Source organism: Zonotrichia leucophrys, chromosome Z (assembly GCF_028769735.1).
Source record: "Zonotrichia leucophrys gambelii isolate GWCS_2022_RI chromosome Z, RI_Zleu_2.0, whole genome shotgun sequence".
In the NCBI taxonomy this organism is placed as follows: domain Eukaryota; kingdom Metazoa; phylum Chordata; class Aves; order Passeriformes; family Passerellidae; genus Zonotrichia; species Zonotrichia leucophrys.
Genome location: NC_088200.1, coordinates 21327449 through 21333448, shown reverse-complemented (window position 1 = coordinate 21333448; position 6000 = coordinate 21327449). Strand labels below are relative to the sequence as shown.

The following is a 6000-nucleotide window of genomic DNA, read 5'->3' as shown; positions in this document are numbered from 1 at the left end:
AGCCCAGGTGCTTCTCACTGTGTAAGTACAAATGTCTTGGGACTGCTTACGGTCGTCAGTGTTTTACTGTAGGCCAATGCGACACAGTCCTCATGTATTTCTAAAGAGGCCTGAAACGTCTCACACGAAAAGCTTTATCGTCTTTTCTTTTTTACAAACTCCTAAGCGATCAAAATGGAAAGCTGGGAGTGGAAACATGACATTCCCAGTGTAATCTACCAGGACACGAGCAACAGCCCGGTATCTCGATGCCGGTACCCGCCTGGTCGCTCTCAGCGCAGCCCCGTCCCCCCGTCCGTGACTTTATCGCGACACAGCCCCTCAAGGGCCGCTCTCAGGGCAGCCCCATCCCCCCCTCCGTGACTTTATCGCGACACAGCCCCTCAAGGGCCGCTCTCAGCGCAGGCCCGTCCCCCCGTCCGTGACTTTATCGCGACATAGCCACTCAAGGGCCGCTCTCAGGGCAGCCCCATCCCCCCCTCCGTGACTTTATCGCGACACAGCCGCTCAAGAGCCACTCTGAGCGCAGCCCCGTCCCTCCCTCCATGACTTTATCGCGACACGGCCGCTCAAGGGCCGCTCCCAGGGCAGCCCCGCCCCTCGCGCTCCACTTCCGGGTTCCCCGCCGCGCCCCCGGGCGCTGACGTCACCGCGTGCGGACCCCGGAAGTGGAGCCAGCAGGGGGCGGGCGGAGCCGCGCGCGGCACTAGGCCCCGAGCGCCCGCGCGCTCCCCGTGACGGCGCCGCGCGCGCCCCGCTCCGCCGGCGGCAGCGCCAGGTACGTGCGGCAGCCCGGCCCGCCCCGGCGCGGGGCAGCGGCGGCCGCGGGCCCTCGGGCAGCAGGGGCACGGCCGCCCCCCGCGTCGGGCCAGTCTCCAGCCCTGCCCCGGGATGAAGACCGCGGGCCCGCGGGCGTCCCGTGTGCTTGGCGTCAGGCCCGGAGCGGCGGCGGGAGGGGACGGGGCGGCGGCGGCTGCTTCCGAGCCGCCCGCGCTGCCCACGTGTGGGCTGCCGGAACGGGTGTAGAAGTCCCCGTGTGCCCGTGTCGCCGGGGCTGCGGGGTATGGCCACGGTGTCACTGCCCGGGACTGGCCCCCAGGCTCTGCCGAGCGCTGCGCTGTGCCTGCTGCCGCTCCACATTTGACAGTTATAATTTCAGTTTTCTACATAAAATCGAAGGGGTTTGTTTTTCAGAATGTATCCTTACAGTCATTGCAGCAGGTTTTGGTACTGTCAGCTGCTTTTGCCAAACGAGACTTGCCAGTTTTCCCCGCTGCCTAATGCAAGCTTTCTGTGTAGCCATAAATGATAAAATGTCATTTGAGCGTGATTCTTGACTTTATGCAATAGCTGGGTTTGAGTGATGGTTTTCATTCCAGGTATTGCTCTTCTAATTGGGTGGGACTGAACACTTCTTTTTAGACTTAAGTTTCTTGTAGTTGTTCTGGCAGCTTAGAAAGCTGCACGAAATACTTGCCATTTTTGACTTATCCAAATGTAGAGAATAATTTTTCAGTTTAAATTGTTACTTTTACTTGGTTTTGGTTTGGTAGGGAGAAAACTCAAAATTTGTAATTCTAAACCAAGAGAGAATGGGCATGTATAGTCCCTTTCCAAAACCCACTCTCTTTGCTTTTTGAGGAACTGTTGCCTTCGTTTTTGTTTCAGGGATAAATACTGAAACTTTTGAGAGAGATTGAACTGGTTTTCTTCCAGGTACCTAACTTTTTATGCTGGTTTTACATAAGCCAAGCTGCTCAGAACCACATAAGTCAGCTTGTCACAAAATGCGTCTTCCACTTTACAGTTCTTTTGTATGAAGTTTTTTTTGGCTAAAGTAATAAGTTTGCATGAGCAGATAGCAGACCTTCTTCAGGACATACCATCATTGGCAAAAAAAGTGTTGTAAAAGTAATAACAATTACAAAGCTAACTGGATACATTTGATATTAATGCAGTGCTGATTTGGTGACACTGAAGAGTGGGGTGTTAACAATATTTGCCTTTAAAGGAGAATAAATATCCATAATACAGCAGAAAGGTAGTGTCCTTTTACTGAACCTCAGTATTTTCTTGGCATCTTTAAGGAGGCAGAGGGTGAAAGAAGTGGCGTGGTGTTCTGGTGTTCAGTAAAGCAGTCTTATGATCGCATCGTGGTTAAAGAATGCCCACAGGTTTTTAAAAATAGGTATTTTTTAACTACATGGGAAAAAGTGAAAAAACTCTCATGTAGAGGAAACTAAAACTTTAACAACTGAGGATAGTGGCTTGGGCTGTGTCACAGAGTGCAGTCAATGTGAAAATGCAGAAAGAATGTCTTTATATGCTCATTTGGGTTTAGAATTGATTAAATCTGCTGTTCTGAGTGTTTTAGATATTATTTCACTTTCTTTAAAAAGAGGAAAAAAAAAGATTATTTGCTGACCAGAGTATTGGTCTTCACAGGATAGCTCCAGCTAGAAGCCCCGGGTGACGGCTGTTGCTGAAGTCACTGCCAGTGCTTGCTGCCTGCCTGTCAGCTGGAGCTCTGCTGTGCCTCCTCCGCTGCTGTCAGTCCAGGCACTGCCCAGCCCACCTCTGTCAGAACATGGTGGGTTAAGACGGGTGTAATACTTGTTGTGTCTAAGCTGACCTGACTCTTTTTGTCTGCAGTAGGTTAGCAGATGTGGGTAGGCATAGGAATAAGATTAAAACTTCCAGCAGGCCAACAGTACTGAGCAGCTGGAGGCAGACAAGGGCATCATCATTTCAGACACACAGTGCACACTCAGACTGCTCTCTTAGTGAAATACCTTTAATTATTGGAGTTTTCTCACCAGTGCCTGGATTTTGTCTGTCTTCTTGAGATTACCTTTTCAGTCACTGTAGCCGGTTATGACTATATTTAAATCAGCAAGTTGATTTGACCATGGTCTTTACTGAATTGCCTTTTATGTACTAGTTAGCAAATGTTTGGGAGAGCTTCTCCTTATAATTACTCAGTGGGGATTTATCTTTTAGAATCTCTTCTTTTAAGTTCACAACCATATTTTTTTTCCCTTAAAGACTCAGCACTGACTCTGGAGGTTTTGCCCATTCCAGGCTCTATAGAAAAAGTCCTGAATACAACTGTATTGCTGGTACTTTGAATCTGACCCACTATTCCTTTGGGGAACAATGTGCTGTCGTGACTGAGGAGTTTTTTAGACTTACAATAGATTACTGGAATTCTTTGAAGTAAAGCATACATACAAAAAATGAATAGATATCTTTTCACTTTTTTTTTTCTGCAAGCTTACTGAAACAAACAATGGACATGAAAACATCCTCTTATGAAATTTAATACTGCTCTGTGAATTTGTTTGGTGCTTTAGAAGGACTTTTTTTCTCTTCACAGGTATCATTGTACATATATCTATTTAGCTTGCAGATGAGTTTCACAGATTTGTACTGAGTGGAATTCCCAGAATACAATTTAATAGGCTTAAATTTATTATTTTTCATGGTTATTTTCCAGCATTTTATTTGCTGTGTGGACAGAGGGCTTAATATTTAACTACTCACAGCATTCCTTACACTGATTTTGTAATGCAACTGAGTTTTATTAGGAAGTGAAAACATGTGCTTTTATATCATCCTTACCTTTTTGCTTAGCTAATTGTCAGTTACTTATTAGTACACTGGTTTTGGTAATGATTTTTGTTCTATGCCTGAGTGTTTCTATGAATCAGAGTGGGACCAAAAGTTATTTACCTCCAGCTACAGACCCATTCTGTTAAAAAAAGTGCCCAGGGTGCAGTTTCATAGCCTGTTCACATTATATCCCTGTTACTGGAATGGGGAGCACTCCTCTCTGCTTCCTGCCTCATCTCTCCAAGCCAAGCAGAAGATCTGCACAGTGAGCCAGGTAAAGTACCAGATCCAGCTGATACAAAACTAGAGGTAGAAAATGCTTCTCATTGCTTTAGCTTGCTCACTGACATGAATGCCATTACAAGTAGTTGTGATAGGACACAGGGCAGTGGCTTTAAACTGAAAGGAGACAGGTTTAGATTAGCTACTAGGAAGAAATTTTTTACAGCAAGCATGCTGAGACATTAGAGCAGGTTGTCCAGAGAGGCTGTGGGTGCCCCATGCCATGATGTGGAAGGCCAGACAAATGTTTTGGGCAAACTAGGCTTGTGAAAGGTGATGCTGCCCATGGCAGGTCATTGAACTAGATAAACTACAAAGTGTCTCAAAACCCAGATGCTTTTATGAGTCTGTAAGAAATGATGTAGGACTGGAGTGGAGAATTTAGAAGTAGGAGGAGGGCTGAAAGTGTATCATACAGACTACAGCAGATCATGGAGCTGCATCCTGAGTCACCTTGTACTTTTACTGTGGTGAAAGCTTCTCAACCACTTTTCTGAGCAATCTTTCTAGTGAGTTAATTAGTAGTGGTACTGCTGGTGAGGCTGGTCGCCTGCTCTATGGTCTAGTCAAGGCTTCACTGCTTTTAATCCTGTTACACTCTCCTGAAGAGTATTGACCTCCATCTGCATGGAACATTTCTGGTGCTGCAGTTTGTATTCTGTTGAGTGTGTATCCAAAGAGGAAAGATAAACCACATAAGACTTTATCGGACAAATTTTAGGTGTTTCTGCTGTTGTAGTTTCTGTATTCTTCTAGGTTCTGTTGGCCAGCAGAAATTCAGGAGACCAATCTGTGCAAAGCTTGCTATATAGACATTTGGCTGTTATAGGTATTGATTTTAAATACATTGGTGAAATAAGTATTGTCTTAGCAAAAGCACTATTAGCTGAATCAATATCTTTGGTATGGTGGTTAATTTAAGAAACTCTTCTGTCAGCAAGCAGTTTATTCTGTGTTGTGGTTTAACCCCAGTTGACTAAGTACCATACTGCCTGTTAGTCACTCCCCTTTTACCTCTGGCCCAGTGGAATGGGGAGTGAATTGAGAAAAAAAGGTAAAACTTGTGCATTGAGATAAAAGCAGTATAAAAACTGAAAGAAAATGAAATACTACTAATGATAATAATTGTAAGGAAGAGGAGAGAGAAAGGGAAAACTTGAGTCTGAGAAGTAATGTGCAGTAGTTGCTTACCACCTGCTGACTAATACCTAGCTCATCCCATGGGGTGAGCCACCATCCCCCCTTCAGGGTAGATTTCCCAGTTTATATACTGGACATGATGTTCTGTGGTGTGGAATGTCACTTTGGCAAGTTCACATCACCTGTCCTGGCTGTGCTGCCTCTTAGCTTTTTGTGCAGCTACTCACTAGCAGAGTATGAGACTCAGAAAACTCTGGACTTGGGGTAGCACTACTTAACAACAGCTGAACCATCCACCAACATTATTCTCATCCCAAATCCAAAAGGCAGCTACACTAATCCAGCCAAAACCAGGACACTCAGGCAGGCAGATGAAAGAATTTTCTATATTGCATGTCTGGAAAAAGAGATGATGATTCAAATAAGAATTAGCTGTATATGTTGTCAATTGTGCTGCAAATTTAGCCAGTTTCAGTGTTGAGTGGAAGTGGGTCCCATGCCTGAAGCACCAGTAGTGTTAGTGCTTATGTTTTTTGAGGCTTGTGCATTTAAAGTCGGGCCCATCATACTATATTTTCCCAGTTTCTGCTTTTTTTAGTGTTGGTAATTATCGTTGGTAGTAAGGAATTTTACTATAAATTTCAGGTCAAAGTTTAGGCTAATTTTCTTTTTCTTTTAAGATGGATGTGATGAAAATGTTTTGATTGTATTGAAAGTATTCTTGATTACTCTTAAGTATCCCTAAGCAACTCCAAGATGTAGGTAAAAAGTATGAAATTTAATAGGGAGATAGCTTTGGAAATGGTGAACTATTTCCCAAGATAGCTAGTCTGGCTTTGTCTGAATTACAAGCTCCATAAAGTTGCCATTTTCCATTTGCAGTATATCTTTTAAGGTACTTAATTTGAATTCTCTGGACATTTCAGCAGCAATATACATATTCTGCTGACCCGTAGAGCTTTCTTC

General features: G+C 44.8%; 1 protein-coding gene across 4 annotated transcripts in view; it reads left to right on the top strand.

The window, feature by feature from the left end:
• The first annotated feature begins 669 nt into the window (after positions 1–669).
• ARB2A (ARB2 cotranscriptional regulator A) overlaps positions 670–6000 on the top strand; it is a 261591-nt gene continuing 256260 nt past the window's right edge. For 2 of the 4 annotated variants that reach the window (XM_064736332.1, XM_064736331.1), the window contains exons 1-2: positions 670–778; positions 2446–2590. The gene's annotated coding sequence lies outside the window, so the exon portion shown is untranslated. The remainder of the gene's footprint in view (positions 779–2445; positions 2591–6000) is intronic. The other 2 variants (XM_064736334.1, XM_064736333.1) reach the window with 1 other exon arrangement.